Source organism: Piliocolobus tephrosceles, chromosome 17 (assembly GCF_002776525.5).
Source record: "Piliocolobus tephrosceles isolate RC106 chromosome 17, ASM277652v3, whole genome shotgun sequence".
Classification (NCBI taxonomy): Eukaryota; Metazoa; Chordata; class Mammalia; order Primates; family Cercopithecidae; genus Piliocolobus; species Piliocolobus tephrosceles.
In genome coordinates, this window is record NC_045450.1 from 63,080,961 (window position 1) to 63,100,172 (window position 19,212).

General features: G+C 41.1%; 1 protein-coding gene and 1 pseudogene across 5 annotated transcripts in view; both read left to right on the forward strand.

Annotated features, from left to right (window-relative positions):
* Positions 1-19,212, forward strand: part of WWOX (WW domain containing oxidoreductase) — a 1,124,103-nt gene that overhangs the window by 262,761 nt on the left and 842,130 nt on the right. The gene's annotated exons all lie outside the window — the stretch shown is intronic.
* LOC111552526 lies at positions 561-867 on the forward strand (annotated as a pseudogene).

A 19,212-nucleotide genomic window follows, 5' to 3' on the forward strand; every position in this document is an offset into this window, starting at 1 on the left:
TCTGTCTCTACTAAAAATACAAACATCAGCCAGGAGTGGTGGTGCATGTCTGTAGTCACAGCTACTTGGAGGCTGAGGCAGGAGAATTGCTTAAACCTGGGAGGTGGAGGTTGCAGTGAGCTGAGATGGAACCACTGCACTTCAGCCTGGGCGACAGACCAAGACTCTGTCTCAAAAGAAAAGAAAAGTAGAGAGGATAGTATAATGAGGCTCCTGTTTGCCAGTCACCCTATGGTAACTAATAGGAAACTGCTTTTCTCTCTTGAGTAATTGCTCCTCTGTGTGTGTCTGTATATACAATCATATGTATGTATACATATATGTATGTGTATAGATAAAAATGTATATATGGGACCCGGCGCAGTGGCTCACGCCTGTAATCCCAGCACTTTGGGAGGCTGAGGCGGGCGAATCACAAGGTCAAAAGATTGAGACTATCCTGGCTAACACGGTGAAACCCCGCCTCTACTAAAAATACAAAAAATTAGCCGTGCGTGGTGGCAGGTGCCTGTAGTCCCAGCTACTCAGGAGACTGAGGCAGAAGAATCACTTGAGGAGACATGGCGGACGACGTAGACCAGCAGCAAACTACCAACACTGTAGAGGAGCCCCTAGATCTCATCAGGCTCAGCTTAGACGGGCGAATTGATGTGAAAATGAGAAATGGCTGAGAGCTTTGAGGCAGATTACATGCTTATGATCAACCTTTACATATGATCTTGGGAGATATGGAAGAAACTGACTACTGTACAAATTAATGAAGAAACATAAGGAGAGATGTATAAATCAACAAAACAGAATATTCCAATGCTCTTTGACCCGGGAGATGGCGTTGTCCTGGTTGCCCCTCCACTGAAAGTTGACTGAAACAAACAATTTGTCCTGTGTGGAAAACAGGAAACTTTGTACAGTGGCTTCTCTAAATGTACAAGACATTCAAAAGAAAAACTCGCACACGTTTGGATATTAAGAAATAATTGCGGGGATTATTCCACTCCTGAAATGAGTTGATTTGTAGATAACTCACAACTTCTTAAGCTAAACAGTATTTTCATTTTTCTCAAGCTCTTCCAATAAACATGACCACCAAGATTCAGGAAAAAAAAAAAAAAAAAAAAAAAGAATCGCTTGAACCGGGTAGATGGAGGTTGCAGTGAGCCGAGATCATGCGACTGCACTCCAGCTTGGGCAACAGAGCTGAGACTCTGTCTCCAATAAATAAATAAAATAAATAAAAGTGCATATATGTATATTTGTATGAATCATATACACATATATAAAATATATGTAACATATACATATATAACATTTCTTTTTGTAGTGTATGTGTACCTTGATTTGTTTCACATGTTCAAAATACTCAACTTGTTTAAAATAAGAGCACAACCTGTTTAAATAGTAACGTTTCAAAGTGCTTAATTTTCCTGTGTATTTGTGGACCCGTGAGAAAATCTCAGTCCCTAGGCAGGAAGGAAGGAGATAATGACACATCTCTAGTCTGTTGTAAGTCGCCTACCCTAGACCTCATCTCCAGTGCTCTGAATGTGGCAGAGGTAGGTGCAGGGCAGTGGTACAGAGAGGTGCATTTTGAAAGGCTATCACACGGAAACAAAAGTTCTGGCTGGGCATGGTGGTTCACGCCTGTAATCCCAGCACTTTGGGGAGGCCGAGGCGAGTGGATCACTAGGTCAGCAATTGAAGACCAGCCTGGCCAACATGGTGAAACCCCCGTCTCTACTAAAAAGAGAAAAAATTAGCCAGGCAGAGTGGCATGAGCCTGTAATCCCAGCGACTCTGGAGGCTGAGGCAGGAGAATTGCTTGAATCTGGGAGGCGGAGGTTGCAGTGAGCCAAGATTGCACCATTGCACTCCAGCCTGGGTGACAGAGCAAGAATCCTATCTAAAAAAAAAAAAAAAAAAAAAAACTGAAACAAAAGTTCCAATGCATGATATGTTATAAATGGCCATTCCTAAATGTCACCTACCTTTTTATGGCGATGTATAACTTTGTCTCAATACTACTTGGATTTGCTGAAATCCATTTATCAAGTTACAGGGATGGATTTCTAGAACGCCCAGGCAGGGGTGCTGGCCAGGATACACCAGGCATAGATTCTCCTTTCTCAGAGCCTTCATGGCCCCTAGTTTGAATCTTTGAGTCACTGCAGTAAAGTTCCTGATGTTTGACAGTACTTCTTACGAAGTGAGTCATGTGAGTTGCTAGCTGGGTTCTCTAGATGGTGGTATCATGCCAACGTGGGAGCCACTAGCACAGCGAACATGCTAGGTTCCATTGAGACCTGACTTGGAGAATAGCACGGGTACTTACCTTTCTCAGTACCACACAAACACACTCCAGAATGCAAAGGAACGTGCACTTCGCCATCTTGCTCCTCCCTGTATAGCCGCTTCTCTTTCCAGTAGTGTTTGTATTTTGGTTCATTGAATCAAAGTGGTTAGGAGGCTGGCTTGGTCCCTTCAATCTGTAACCTTCCTGCAACACTGTCTTTGTGATATTATAATCTTGGTTTTGAGGGATAGAATTGGGCATAGTCAGAGAAAACGTGGTCTGGGACACATTTGTGGACTGTTTATTCTATGCTGAACATTTTCATATCATTAATGTTCAACACAGGTTTGTGGGGTTGGAGATACGATTATCATTGTTATGATTGTTATCAATACTGTGATTATTGATCACTTCCACATCCCAGGCACAGTACTGGGTGCTGTGTATTTATTATCTAATTTATTGCTTGCTGCACTGTTGTACTCCCATTTCACAGGATCTCTGGGCGATTAATTGGTGAATTAATCACCCAGCATGCAAATAGCTAACCAGTAGCACAGCTGGGATACAAACTCGGTTAGGCTGACTTCTCTGCCGTTTTCTTGGCTAAGTGGTGGATGCATTGAGTAGGAGAAGGCCAGTTACTCCTCTTTGTCAGCGATACACCTGGGGACCTGTTCCTGGAGAAGTGGAGTTGTGCATTAGGGCTGGGTAGAACACACATACGTGCGCCATATGCACGAGAACTTTCTCATCTTGCTGCATACACTTAGAACTAGTTCTTTGTTTTTTTTTTAAAAAATGCTGCACCGGGTAACATTTTTAATACTACAGAGAAATCTAATTGTCAAGTGTCTTCTAAACACACATTAATCAACAATTCTCCTACCGAAAGATAACCTCTTGTGTTTACCAAAAAAAAGAAAAAAAAAAAAAATGCTGTCACCATCAGTAAATTCATTCATTTCATTCATGTGTGTTTTACACTCATTCACATACAAAATGTATCTATTTGATTAAATTTAAACTCTGCTAATGAATTGCTTTTCTTGGTTACACAATAATATAGTCACTTTTGTAAGTATAAGAATTATGGCCACGTGCAGTGGCTCACACCTGTAATCCCAGCACTTTGGGAGGCTGAGGTGGGCAGATCACTTGAGGTCAGGAGTTCGAGACCAGCCTGGCCAACATAGTGAGACCCTGTCTCTTCTAAAAATACAAAAATTGGCTGGGTGTGGTATCACATGCCTGTAATCCCAGCTGCTCAAGAGGCTGAGGCTAGAGGTGGAGGTTGCATTGAGCCAAGATAGTGCCACTGTACTCCAGCCTGAGCAACGGAGCAAGACTCCATGTAAAAAAACAAATTATATATATATATATATGTGTGTATATATATGAATTATAGTTGGAGATACACAAATGAGGAGGGAAAATATTTCCATGTGTCAGGAACAATCACTGAATTTTGCCTAGCTCTTCCTGACTTTTTAAAATTCAAATATATTTATATTTCATAAAGTTGAGATCACATTGTGGTCTGATTTTTTTTTTGCCTGGCATATTGTGGCCATGTTTCTGTATCAATACATACTCTTTGGCAGTGCGATTGTACTGACGTTACATTATAGCTTCATAACTTACTAAATGAATCCCGTATTGCTGGGCACAGATTCTGTTTTCCATTTTTTCTGTCATGAGCAACGTTACTGGTTTACCTGGGGTAAATAAGAAGTTTAAATGCAAATAGATAATTCTTTTTAAGAAAGCTTATTTCCGTATGTACTCTTTCTCCAGCAGTGTCTGAGTGTCTGTACCTTCCTATACCTTCACCATATCATGTATTTATCATTTTATAGTGATTTCTATTACTTGCTAGGTGAGCTTGTATCTCAGTTTCATTGATAAAAGAAATCCTGGGTTTACTTGGCAATTTGTTCCAATATTCTTTGCAGTTTTAAAGAAGATCTGAACAAAAAGTTTTAGCATTTTACATAAAAACCTTTAAAGCTCTTGGGCTAATTAGTAATGTAGCATCTGCAAATTAAGTTTTTTTTTTTCTGCTGTGCTTAATTCTTATTAAAACACTAATCACTGGGGCACCCAAATTGTTATAAGGAGAACATTTAGAAAACATACAAAGGATCGGTAGTTGGTACTTAGGAAATCGATGAAACACCTTTTCTTTTTTAATCTATCTCGGAGCTGAAAGATAAAAAGACTGAAAATGAGTTAGAATATGAGTTTTTCAGCATCTTATAGCTTATGTGTCAAAGCAAGATTGAAAAAACACAATTAACATGCTAAATTTTTCAAAAGCTACAGAGATACCAGTAACATTTAAAAAAATAAATTTTCATTGCGGAAATCAACAGCAACAAAAACACAACCTTTTACGAGACAACGAGAGTGTGTGAGAGGCCTTGATTTTGAGAAGCTCATCCATCATTCGATGTGAGAAACAGATAAGGCCTGGTGCCATGCTCATCCTGGGACGAACAGGGACACTTCCTGGGACAAGTGACTATGGACTTAATTTTGCTTTGACACAGCAACAACATGAGGAATGAGTTTTGTGATTGGAAGATGGTTAGTTTTCTGTGGGGGGAACAGCACTCATCTTGCAAATTTGCCTTTACTATTCAATCATTAGAAAATAATTTTAAAGGAGCTTAGTAGTTCTCAGAATTTTGAATTTCAGGAAACAATAAACTTTCTAAACAGAGAACAAAAATGAGGATACCAGTTTAGGCTTGCCAAAAAGATTTTCCCCCAAAAGAAAAACACATTAAAAACAATAAAAATCAACAAAAGCTAATACTACGCCCCCATCAACAATCAACATTACTTTCTAAAAGCAAGGGCATTTTGACACCGGACACTGTGAGGACATCCACCTACTCTAAGGGACAGCCATTTTACTGGTGTTTTGTTAATTTTTATTTTAAACTAATTTTAGACTCATACAGAAGATGGAGAAATAGACTGGGCACAGGGGCTCACGCCTGTAATCGCAGTACTTTGGGAGGCCAAGGCAGGTCAATCCCTTGAGGCCAGGAGTTCAAGACCAACCTGGTCAGATGGTGAAACCCTATCTCTACAAAAAATGTAAAAATTAGCCTGGTATGGTGGCGCACACCTGTAATCTCAGATACTTGGGAGGCTGAGATGTGAGAATCACTTGAACCTGGGAAGTGGAGGCTGCAGTGAACCAAGATCTTGCCACTGCACTCCAGCCTGGGTGACAGAGTGAGACTCTGTCTGAAAGAAAAAAAAAAGTTGCAGAAATATCTATAGTTCACAGTACCTCTACTGTCTTCTAAGTTTGGCAGTTTACCTACTCATGCTATAATAATCGAAACTAGAAAATAGACATTGGTACTAAATATTAGCTATACTGTGTTACTCAAATTTCACCACTAACGCAGGGTCATCTTTTTATTCCAGGGTCTAGTCCAGGATGCCACAGTATATTTAATTGTTGTATCTCCTTGGTGCCTTTAGTCCTTTTCTTTTTTTGGGGGGGACAGGTCTCACTCTGTCACCCAGGCTGGAGCATAGTGGTACGATCATGGCTTACTGCAGCCTTCACCTCCTGGGCTCAAGCAATACTCCCACCTCAGCCTCCTGAGTAGCTGGGACTACAGGCATGTACCAGCATGCCTGACTAATTTTTGTATTTGTTTTGATCAAGACGGAGTTTCTTCATGTTGCACAGGCTGCTCTCGAACTCCTGGGCTCAAGAAATCCGTCTGCCTCAGCTTCCCAAAGTGCTGGGATTGCAGGCCTGAGCCACTGCACCTGGCTTGGAGCCTTCAATCTTTGATAGTTGCTCACTTATTTCCTTTTTTTTTTTCCTGATCTTGAGGCTTTGATTTGTCCGATATTTTCTCATCATTGCGCTGAGTGTAAGCATTTTTTGGCAAGAACATTATAAAAATGATGCAGTGTCTTTCTTAGTGTATTACCTCAGGTGGAACATGATGTTGATCTGTCTTATCCCTGGTAATGTTAACCTTGATCGCTTGGTGAAGGTGATGTCTGCTGAGTTTTTCCAATATAATGTTATTCATTTTTCCTTTGAAATTCATTATTATTTGAAGGGAGATGTTTTGAGATGATGCTAGCAGCCCCGTTTTCCTTAAACTTTCACCTGCTGGCTTTCCATTGTTGGATCTTGCCTGCAGCAGTGTTTGCCATGGTGCTTGGCTAGTAGTAACTGTGTATTTCTCTTACTCTTTTTACATTCACTAATTGGAAGTCTTTTGAAGAAAGAGCTATCCCTTCTCCCCCATTTCTTTCTTTTCTTTTTGTTGAGACAAAGTTTTTTGTCACCCAGGCTGGAGTGCAATGGTGTGATCTTGGCTCCCTGCAACCTCTGCTGCCCGTGTTCAGTTGATTCTCCTGTCTCAGCCTCCAGAGTAGCTGAGATATACAGGTCCACGCCTCCATGCCTAGCTAATTTTTGTATTTTTAGTAGAGATGGGGTTTCACCATGTTGACCAGGCTTGTCTCAAACTCCTCATCTCAGGTGATCCTGTCACCTTGGGCTCCCAAAGTGTTGGGATTGCAGGTGTGAGCCACAGCACCCGGCCCCTACTTGGTTGATTTCTGATTCAGTTACTTTATGTGAGCATAGATTCACAAGTATTTCTCTTACGTTTTTGATTGATTAATACCTCCATTTATTCTGTTGCTGAAACCATTCCAGCTTTGTCTGGTTAGCTTCTAGGAAGGACGCTGTTTTAATGGAGTGATTTTTGTTCTTCTCACTGCATTCTTCCTCACTCCCCACTTTTTACGTCCTGTTGCCATAGTCTGCTGAGAACTTGGTTTTGAACAGTTGAAGGTCTGCTATTAGCCTAGGCCATGGTACTGAACTCGTGGGAGCATGTTAGTATCAGATGTGTGCCTTGTCCCTCTTGCCTGTAGAAAGAACAAGAGAGGAGACACAGCAAGGTAGTGATGGGTATGTGAAGTAGGATAAAGAAAAAAACAGTCCAGGCATGGTAGCTCAAACCTGTAATCCCAGCACTTTGGCAGGCCAATGCGGGTGGATCACCTGATGTCAGGAGTTCAAGACCAGCCTCACCAACACGGTGAAACCCCATCTCCATTAAAAATACAAAAATTAACCAGGCATGGTGGCAGACATCTGTAGTCCCAGGTACTCAGGAGGCTGAGGCGGCAGAATTGCCTGAACTCAGGAGGTGGAGGTTGCAGTGAGCCGAGATGGCACCACTGTGTTCCAACCTGGGCAATGGAGCAAGCCTCTATCCACACCCCACCCCGCAAAAAAGAAAAGAAAAAATCTTGGTTCTCGTAGAAGAGTCATTAATTTCTTTTAGGATTGGATGGGGCTTGGAGGGTTGCCAGGAAACAGCCTCAACCTAAAAATAATAGACACAGTTCATGAAGAACTTACTATGTGTCCAGTAGATATCACCAGCATTATCTTCTGTAGTCATCTCACAATCTTACGAAGGAGATACTAGTATTTTGGTTGCAAAGATGAGGGAAGTGAGGTTCCGAAGTTCCTAAATGCATAAAGGACGTGGTAGTGTCACAGTGGCATCCTGCTCCGATGGTTGCCTGGGACTGCCCAGAGGAAGACTTCTGGTTCCTTCCCCAGCATTAGGCAATATTCAACTCTTTAGTTCCATGGATAGGGGAGAAGGCTTTCCATCTTTGCTCTAATGACAGTGGTACCCACACCTATATTCTACCACAAAATCTTTTTTATCCAGTATTAGGAAAAAAATACCTTTCCATCCAGTGGTCACTCTGTGTGTGCGCGCGCGCCTATGCGTGTGTTCACCATGCTATGTGAATTGTCGCTTTAAATGTATTCCTGTCAATTCCTGTCAATTCCATCTATTTTTAAAATGTTGCTTTCAGAGTGTGTGCAAGTTGGGGGGGTTTTGAGGGCTTTTTTTTTTTTTTTTTTTTTTTTTTGAGACAGGGTCTTAATCTGTCACCCAGGGTGGAGTGCAGTGGTGTGATAATGGCCTACTCCAGCCCCAAACTCCCAAGCTCAAGTGATCCTCCTACCTCAGCCCCCCAGGTAGCTGGGACCACAGGTGCACACCACCACTTCCAGCTAATTAAAAAAAAAATTGTAGTGAGAGTCTCACTAAGGTTCCCAGGCTGTTCTTGAACTCCTGTGCTCAAGTGATCTTCCCACCTTGGCCTCCCAAAGTGCTGGGAATACAGGTGTGAGCCACTGTTCCAGGCCAGTGGAGTTGTAACTTGCCATGATTTCATAAGAAATCTGTATCTGAGAGTCCCAGATGATAAAATACTCCCTTTTCTTCTTAACATCCTTGACTACCACCATTCATGTTCTTCTATTAACCCTCCTGTATTTGCCAACCCTCAACCTGTTGGAAACAAGAAATGGGACTCCGGAGTAGATCTTAGCAATACCATGAGATCCAACCCCACTAGCTTACAGCTGAGACCGTGAGGTCCTGTGAGAGGAGGTTGGGGAGCAGGAAGTTGCCCAAGGTCACGTGCAGAGTTTCAGGCGGGGCCAGGATGGGAAGCCCAGCATGAAGACCCCAGGCCATTGCTCTGCCATCTTGTTCCGGAAGAATGCCTGTCACTCCGGCTGATATCCGACTGACCAAGTGGGCAAGAGGAATTCTTCGAAACAGTTTAATAATAAATGGTTGCATTTTCTCTTGGCCCCAAGCCACATCCCCCCTTCTCAGTCTTGTTTTCAAGGTCAAAGGTTCCTTTAGAGCTAGTGACCTTGCCCTTCGTGGCCTGTGGATGTCGCTGTCCATCTGTAAGCCTCCTTTCCGGCGACCCTGTTTGCAGCAAAGACTATAATTTTATTTTGGGTTTGGATATACTGATTACATTTCAGCTTCTGGTATATTTTCTTACCTGTCACAGCCATTAAATTTATTTTAATAGTTACTCCACTCTCCTGATAGCCACTAAAGGGGGAATTGGATATTGTCTATCAATTGGTTAGTCTGTGAACTAAGACTGTATCTAATTACAAGGCGTTGTATCAGTTCTGATTTATTAACCATTTACTGGGCTTTGGAGAAGGCAGCATTTTTAGTAGCACTGTTGAGCCTGCATGTAGCTTTTCCAGGAGGGCAGGGTGCCCGGAATATCTGATCTTACTGTTATTACTTTGTGTCATATATAATCTTGTTTTTTCCCTGCAACAAATAAATCTTTGGGACTCCTGAAGAAGAAAAAAATGGGAAAGAAGAAAAAAACAACATTTGTGGTTACAGTATAATAAAAATAAACTGTTTGTCGTGACTGCAGCTGACATTTATCAGCCTGTTTGTGGGTGCTCTTTCTCTCTATATATAATACAGAACATAATTTGTCACTTTGTAAATACATTCCAGTCTAAATCCCTGCCAGCATCTGTTAGTGTTTGAAGGATTAATGTGCTACCCTGTGTATGTCTGCACTTCCAGGGAACGGCGTAGCATGTGATTACGGATCTCCAGAGAGCAGGAGGGAACAAGGTGTTTTCTGTGCTTTTCCCTACATGCAGTCGTTTTGGCCTTTTTCTGGTTTTCTTGTCTTCGTCCCATTCTGTCTAGGTACCTGGAATTTCATCCTTTGCAAGGACGTTCCTAGTCCCCTGCCTTTCTTCTGTCTGTGATAGTCACAGTTGAAATCATAGTATTTTATGTGCACTATGGATTGAGCTGTGGATAATTCTTTGGGGCCAGTTAGACTTGGGTTCAAATTCTTTCTCCATCTGGTTTATGAGTTTAAGTTATGTGATTTCCGTTTCTTCACTTGCAAAATGAAGACGCTAATACTTCTTGAAGATGCTGAGGATGAAGGAGGAAATCAATGTTAGTGCAAAGTGCCCAGTTTAGCGCCTGCCAAGAGCAACTGGTGGCTCTGTGTCACCTGACATCAGTGTGATGGTCTTCAGCGCATCCATGGAACTGAAAGCGTTGGAGGAACCTAATGCCATGAGGCAGCAGCTGGTTTTTATGTTTTTGTTTAGTTCTTTTTTTCCTGCTGGATAGTAGGTTCTGTTTATTGAGAAATATTTACTTCCCTCTGAATCAGGTGCTTGCTAGGGTTTTTGGCACACAGAGCATTCTGCCAATAAACTGTGGTTCCCAACAAGGCTTGCAACTGAATCTGGGCAACAGTGAACATGACTTCAATAGCGACAAAAAGATTCAGATTCCTGCTTGGAAGGTCCATACGTGCTGTCCCCAGTAGGATCCTGGAATTCCCTGTATGATAGTGTTGCTTGTAATTCTTTCCACATGATGAAATGACTCTAAAAGGTGGTAGGGAGTCTGTATCTACTGCTATCATTTACGAAAAGGTTACCAGATATGGGGGAAATAGCCTCATTAGTAACTTTTCTGTAAACAATCTCCTTATTTCTTGTTTTCGTTCTTTTTTTGGTGTGTGTGTGCTTCTGCATGCCCTTCTATGGCTCCCCCCACCAAATTTCTGTGTCTTCATTTGCAACTTTCACTTCTCTAGTAAGAGGAAAGTGTACAGCTCTCCTTTCATTAGAGAAACATTATTTTGTTGTTTTGGTTCAGGTTTCTGAAGTATAAATGCGTATGAACTGGACAGAAATACTATGCCCATGTGCCAGGTGGTCAAGATGGGGCTTGTGATTTGAAGCTTCCTTTCCTAGATTCAGGAAAGTATCACCAGTTGATCAGGGAATACATCTTTGGACCCATTGGAAAATGTGTTTTCTTAGCACCCCAAATGCCCAGGTATTGGCGTACTTGGGAAATGTCTAGAAACCCCTGTTTCAATTTGCTGACCATTTTTGGTAAATTCCTAGAGATGCCAAAATGCATTTCAAAAAAGGTTTCATATTCAAAAAGACATGTGGAATGATAGGAAACATTTAATGCTGTTACGTATGAAGTATAACACTGTTAAACTTTTAGATTATTTAATAGAAGACACATTTTCCAGGGTGAAGTGTTTACAGATACTCCCTCCTATACCCATCCACACATCCTTAACTCTTCACGTTCTTTGAGAGTGTTAGGCTGTTTTTTATTGTGTACTTAATCAAATGGTGGGTGAGAAACAACAGACACTCTAAGGAATGGCATGGCATTCTCCTTTTTTTCTCATGCATTAATTGGAACCTGAATGTAGTATTAATTATAAGACTGTTAGACTTTTAGAGTAAGAGACTACACTCTTACTCTAAAATAGTCATCAACTAACTGTGCCCTTCAGGGCAGAATTCCTGCCCAGTGCCCAGCTTTGTAAATAAACTTTTACTGTAAAGAACACAGGAACCCCAATTTATTTATATATCGTCTGTGGTCAGTTTTGCTTTCATCCTTTGAAAGCTGAGTATTTGGGAGATACTTGAAAAATCTAAAATACTTACTATCTGATCCTTTAGAGAAAATGTTGGCCAGTCCCTGTTCTAGAGGACTTGTGGTCATTTGGAAAGAAAAGTATGTCAAGTCAAAATGAGTAGGTGGTTGGGTTAGTATTTTCTTTCTACACATATAGAAACAGTTCGTATCATACCTGACTCAGTTGTCAAACTTGTTTAATCCAAAGCCTGGGGGGTGGATGTAGGAGAGAAGCTGAAATCAGCTGGTTTTTTTTTTTTTTTTTTCCTTTCCAAAAATTTCAATTTTTTTTTTTTTTTTACACAAAGTCTCGCTTTATTGCCCAGGCTGGAGTACAGTGGTGCAATCTTGGCTCACTGCAGGTTCTGCCTCCCGGGTTCACGCCATTCTCCTGCCTCAGCCTCCCAAGTAGCTGGGACTGTAGGTGCCTGCCAGCACGTCCGGCTAATTTTGTATATTTTTTAGTAGACACGGGGTTTCACTGTGTTAGCCAGGTTGGTCTCAATCTCCTGACCTCGTGATTTGCCCACCTCGGCCTCCCAAAGTGCTGGGATTACAGGTGCGAGCCGCTGTGCCCGGCCAAAAAGTTACAGTTTTAATGATCTAAATCAAACTTGTTCAACCTGCAGCCTGTGGGCACATGTCACCCAGAACAACTTTGCGGCCCAACACAAATGTATAAACTTGCTTAAAACGTGATGATATTTTTTTTTTGCCATTCTTTTTTCAGCTCATCAGTTATCATTAGGGTTAGAGTATTAATATTTTACACGCAGCCCAAGATAATTCTTGTTCCAGTGTCACCCAGGGAAGGCAAAAGATTGGACAGCCCTGGGAATAAAACAGAAAAAAGGTGTAAAAGACTTGAAGTTCATGGACAGAACAACATTTTCTAAGTGAAGTACTTATGGATGTGGCCCCTTCATAACCTCCTGGGCTCAGGGATAATTTCCAGGCTGGGGAGGAGGTAGTGGCATGGATACAGCAGTACTGTTTTGGAAGCAGAATTGACTTGTCACAACGGAGGGAGGACTACCATCCCAGTTGTTCCAACCTCTTTTTTTTTTTTTTTTTTTTTTTTTTTTTTTGACGAAGTCTCAGTCTGTCGCCAGGCTGGAGTACTGTGGCGCAATCTCAGCTCACTGCAACCTCTGCCTCCTGAGTTCAAGCTATTCTTTTGCCTCAGCCTCCTGAGTAGCTGGGATTACAGGCGTGTGACACCACACCCTACTAACTTTTGTATTTTTAGTGGAGATGGCATTTCACCATGTTGGTCAGGCTGGTGTCGTGACCTTAGGTGATCTGCCTGCCTTGGCCTCCCAAAGTGCTGAGATTACAGGTGTGAGCCGCTGCGTCTGGCTTCTGCCAGCTTCTAATTATTATTTTTGAGCAGATTTCACATGCTTTTTCAGTCTTTGTTTTGTTCATAAACTAGAAGTAATTATGTCAACTTTGTAAGGGCTCAGGAGGGTAAAATAAGGCCATGTCTGTAATCTCCCGTTCTGTGAACAGAGGGTACATCCTCAAAATCCTTCAGTTTACATGAATGGAATGGATTTTCTAAATTTATACAGAGGATAAGGTTGTAGGTCCTGAATGAGTGATGACAGGTGACTCTTAGGTTAACTAGGACATATGGCCTTCAGCCACAATTCCCCCATATTGTGGGGGATGCTTGGTAGACCTGATCTCCCAGAAAGGAGTGTGACCTCATAAAGTCAGTGCTGTCCTTTGGTTTTCCTGATACTCTAAATGTAGCAAGTCCTCTTTTTAATATGGTGAAAGCTCTGGGCCAGCCCATCAGGCTGCAAGCGCTAGAAACTCTTCCCATAGAGAACGTCTATATCCTCCAGCCAAGGAGAAAAGGGAAGATGCTCTTCATAAATATTGAAGAGGCAGGGAGAGCTTGCACTGAGGCCAGGCTGCATTAACATGCATGCCATCGTGAAGTGGCTTCTAATGGACATTTGTAAGGTAGGATCCTCTCCCTTCCCCTCCCCACTCTAATACTGCCTGGGATGCTCTTTGCAACACATGCAGTCTGGAAGTTAGCTGGGTTTTAGCAAAATTACGCGTCGCGATTCATTTGTCCCATTGGGCCATGGGAGAGCTGACTACAGAGCCAGATTCGAATGTGGTCCTGTGCCGATGCCCAAACCAGCAGGCTGCACGTGTGCACTGACAGGATGGGACATCCCACCACTGCTCTGTGTCTGCGTGCGACTGTCAGCTGCGATCTACTGCTCCTCGTAGACTTCTGTCTGCCTTTCTCTGCATTTCTCAGCCTCCCGCTCTCCCCTTGTTCTCGTCTCATCGCCTCCCTTCCTCTCTCAGCTCTTTCTTTCTCTATGCTTTTTCCATTTTCTTTTCCTTTTTTTCCTATTCTCTTTCTTTAGAGTTTGTTTTCTCATTGAACTTGGGACGTGTGTATATTAAAGGAAAACCCATTAATGTGGAAGATTAGGAACATCATAGCTAATGTACGCTCAGGGCTTACTGTGTGCTAGACGTTATTCTGAGTTTACACAGTGATGTCAGATTTCTCCTCTGTCACAGTAAGTTCCAAAAGATAGTGAAGAATATTGCAGTGAAAACAGTGGAACTCACATATTTCATACTCGGGGTATCTTTTAAGTGTCACGCAAGAGGAAAAAACGTAGAAAAAAAAAAGACTCAGGAAATGCTTTCCATTTAGCTTTCTTGAGTAAGTTACTGGAAGACTTATTCCAGATGATAAAGAGAAAACTAAAATAAAGACTTTAAGAATGAAGGGGTGGGCAGCAAGTGGCAGAGCCGAGTCTCACCAGGCACAACATACAACCAAGGAGGGGCAGCTCACTCGGCCTGTGTTGGCCACACAAATACACCTACCACAATATTGAGGGGCTGGACTGATGACTCATTAATGTCTAGGCAAAGCTCAAGGAGGCAAACATTTTCATTACATACTGTTACCCATCCTATTATGGGACCAGTTTCTCCAGAAAGGTCTCTCTCGGAGGGAGGATTAATAAACACCATCAGAAATCCAGTTGAAACCAATTGTTAAAACCCAACAAATGCGTTACTTGTGGACACAGATGTGTATAGTAATGTGTATAGTGATGGCCTATCATGTAGTAGTCATAGAGGCAGCACAGTGCCATAATGGAACCCATAAGGACGGGCGCAGTGGCTCACGCCTATAATCCCAGCACTTTGGGAGGCCGAGGTGGGAGGATCACATGAGGTCAAGAGTTCGAGACCAGCCTGGCCAACATGATGAAACCCAGTCTTTACTAAAAATACAAAAATAGCCAAGCGTCGTGGTGCAGGTCTGTAATCCCAGCTACTTGGGAGGCTGAAGCATCAGAATTGCTTCAACTTGGGAGCTGGAGGTTGCAGCCAGCAAGATCACACCGCTGCACTCTAGCCTGGAAGAGAGAGCAAGACTCTGTATCCAAAAAAAAAAAGAGGGATGGCTCTAGGTGCCAGACAATCTAGGTGCATATCTTTGCTCCAAAAGTAACTGTCTTAAAATTCTGGGCAAGTTCCTTAATCTCTGCTTTAGTTCCCTCCTTAGCAAAATGGGATGATATTACTACCCACCTCAGAGAGTTGTTAAATGGGTGAGTTCATCTGTAAAAGTTCTTAGAACAGAGCTCAGTACATAGTAAGTGCTATATAAGAATTGGCCGTCGTTAATATTATTCATTGGATAAACATCAAATTCAAAATACTCTTTATCAAAAAGAAGAGAAATAGATGAGAGAGGTATGCTGGGGGTATCTACAATGTTTTCTTCTTGATTTTTTTATGTCATTTTAAATGTTTCTATTCTTATTCTGTCCTGTTCTTAAAGTATACCTGTAATTATTAGGATATAGTTATGGATTCTGTCTTATTTATTTTTTAATCTTCTTACTGTGTCTATCTTCTGCCTTTCTCCATATTCTGGGAGAGGCATCTAAGTTTCCTTTCCTTATAACTGATTATTTTCCTTGGGATAAATTCTGGTTTTCACCATCTGCTAATGTGAGTATACGTTCCTCTATAAACTTTTAAACTTTAAACTTTTTTTCTTTTTTTTTTTTTGGGCAATCCATTTTTAACCCCCTTCTGGTTTTTCTCAGCCTATTCTTTTTTGTTTGTTTTTGTTTTCTATTTCTGTTTCATGGAGATGCACATAAAGTGGAAGATGGCCAACATGTCTAAAAAATTTGTTTCCTGACATAGAATGTGTAGAGATCAGGTTGCTCTGAGACTTTTTTGTGATTTTTTTTTTTTTACTTGTTTGTCCTTTATTTTATTATCTCTTGTTGCTATCCTCACTTTTTTCTTCACTGTTCTTCATCTGTGAATTAGCATTCAAGCTACTCATTATTAGAGTATGTAACATGATCTTTCATATGCCTAGGTAATTTTTCTGAAGTGTAGGAGTTAAGTTGATATGCACAGCTCCTCAGCATCAATGTCATTGTTTTGCAAGTTTTAGTTGAAGGTGACTTCACTGTACTACAGTTTTCTTGTGCTTCCACTTCCTAGCTCTGACTCTCTACAGACGGATATAACTTTTTCATTTTAAGATGAAAACCATTTATTTTCAATTTCTAGTTTAACTGCATCACAATAAAAAGGTGTGATCTTTGTGATGACAAGAATTTGAAATATGTTGAAATTGCCTTTGTGATCTGGCTCATGGTTAACTTCAAGAAAGTATGAAAAGAATCCATTTTTTTTTATGTGTAGTGTGCCACAGCTCTTTTACTTGCTTTATACTCTTTTAATGGTTTGTTGACCATTTTATCTAAATACTCCATTTTGTCTACTTTTACTTATTTCTATTACAAATGGTTAATCTGTTCCACTAAGATAGATAAATTCATCTTTTTGCTTATGGCTGTGTTATTTGGCACATGCAAGTTCATGATTGTTATCTATTCCTGCCTAATTATTTCTCCCTTTATGCATTATCCATTTTTATCTTTAGTGTTTTTTGTTTTTATTTTGCCTAAAATTTATTTTTATGTTATTTGCTATACTAGCTATTCTGCTTTCAAAATGTTCCTGATATTTTTCTTTCACCTCTTTATCTTTAACCTTTTTATATTTCTCTGTTTTAATCACGTGTGTTAGGTAGGCAAGGATAGCTTCTAGGACAAATATTTTCTGTTGTTTTAATGGCTTAACACAATGGTAATTTATTTCCAGCTTATGTAACAGTGGTTATTGGTCTCTCAATTGAGGCTGGAAGTAGACATGTGAGTGTTTTATGGACTAGGCCTTGAAGGAGGTGTACCTCCCTTAGATTTATATTCCACTGGCCAACTCCAAGTCTCACGGCTATGCCTAATTGTGAAGGAGACTGGGCAATGAATCTAGTTGAGTGCCCTGGAAACTAAGGCAAAGGGATTCTGTGAATAGCTGGTAGTCTCCCTTACAGTTCTCACATCTGGGCACCAAATACCTTTTGCTTCCTTATTCCCACACAGGGTCCTGTGGCATTCAAGAAGGCAGCCTATTCATTCCTGGAACCCCTTTGCTGCCCTATGCAATAGAAGGTGGAGTAGACATAGAATATTAGCAGTAAAATCTCCATTTTCGAAAGAAAAGAATGAGAAACATGCTGCTCCATGACAATCAATGATAGAATCACGCTAGGGAGGTAAAGAACCTTGTAGTAAGAGAACGTTTTTTACCCAGGTCTTAAATCTACTCTCTGGAGGGAAGTACTCTGTCCATTGTGCTCCATGGTCCCATCTAAACTGGATCTAGAGGAGGGTTACTTTACTTAGGGGAATTAGCAGCTATCAGCCCACTTCCTGCTGGTGTATAGTTGAGGTTCAGTTTTTTGTTTTTAGCAGTTACAGACTTTTAAGGTCAGATTAATCTTTATTTAAGTTCTTAATAATCTTACAGGATTCAGATGTCTTTGTTTCCAGTTAATTCATGAGTAGTAGCCACACCAGTCTTTCCTAGACTTGAATCTCAAGTTGCTTTATTTTTCTAATTTGTTATCGTCATGCCTCTCTTTCAACTCAGTAGCAGCTACCATGAGGCTATCTGGAATAATGAGCTTGGTTTGAAAAGTAGCATCATTAATCTGATATATGCTACTGGGCTGAATTATTTGAATTTGTAATGGTCTTTTGTCTCTCAAAGACTTTTGCAGGCTTATTTTATTGCTTTTTGGACTCCAGAATCAATTGACTTTTTCAACTCTATAATGTCCTACCTTTCATTTCTGCTTTCACCCTGGACAGTGCTTTTTTCAGGAGCACATCTCTTTCTTGTAATATCTTGGTAAAAGCAGCGTGGAGCAACCAGCACACACTGATACTCTAGCTCTTCCCTGGAGCTTCAGACTCAGTACAGTAGGTACTAGATGTACCTTTTGAGTTATGGCAGAGCACAGTTTCACCAAATGTCTTTCAGTGTAAAGACGCAGATCCACATGGGTGTCTCTCGTTGACAGTTGGCTTTGTCTGTTTGGTGAGTAAGATATCCACGCTCATTTCATTGAGTGGCTGTATTGTCCCCTAGGAACTTACTATAGCTTAACATTTATCTCATGGAAGGTTGAAGTATGCGGAACCCAATTCATACGAGAAATAGCACAGGAGTTACATTCTCTTCTGCTCAGTGACCATTAGTGGAAACGTAAATATCTCCCCTCAATGCAGCGTAGGACAGGAAACGTGGGTTTCTGTCTAGTCAGCCTCTTTTCCCATCCTGTGGAAAGAGGAGAACTATTCTGAGGGATAGCTAGTTCTCTCTATCTGCAGTGTATCTTTTTTATATAGCATAGAACTGTTTTTTAATTTCTAGTCTGTTGGTTTCTGCCTTTTAATGTGTGAATTTAAGCTCATGTTTCTTACCATTACGGATAAATTTGAAATAATTGCTATATTTCATTGTGTTTTCTTCACTACCAAGTTTTTCTTACTTTTAAATTTTTCTGGGCATATATGTGTATTTTTTTGAGACGGAGTTTCACTGTCATCCAGGCTGGAGTGCAGTGACATGATCTCGGCTCACTGCAAACTCTGCCTGCTGAGTTCAAGCGTTCCTCCCACCTCAGCCTCCCAAGTAGCTGGCATTAAAACCATGTGCCACCAGGCCCGGCCAATTTTTGTATTTTTAGTGGAGGTGGAGTCTCACCATGTTGGCCAGGCTGGTCTCGAACTCCTGACCTCAAGCAATCCACCCGCCTTGGCTTCCTACAGTGTAGGGATTATAGGCGTGAGCCGTTATGCCTGGCCACCAGGCATAATTTTTGAATCGATTAAATTTCTTTTTATCTGAGTTACTCTATACATAATTTTTTCTCCCTATTGCTCATTTGGAAGCTAATGATTCTTTCCTCCCTTTCTTCCTTTCTTTCTCTGTTTTTCTCTCTCCCTGTTACTCTTAAAAGTCTTACATACATGCGTAATTTTTTTTTTAGATATCAACTTATTTAATGTCTATCATTCTGATCAGCAGAGCCAGACAATGCATGATTTAATGACTCAGTGCAATCCTTTCCCCCATAAAACAAATTTCACTTGTTGTTACTGTCGTTTTAGTTGCTGCTTCAATTCATTTTCAGTATAA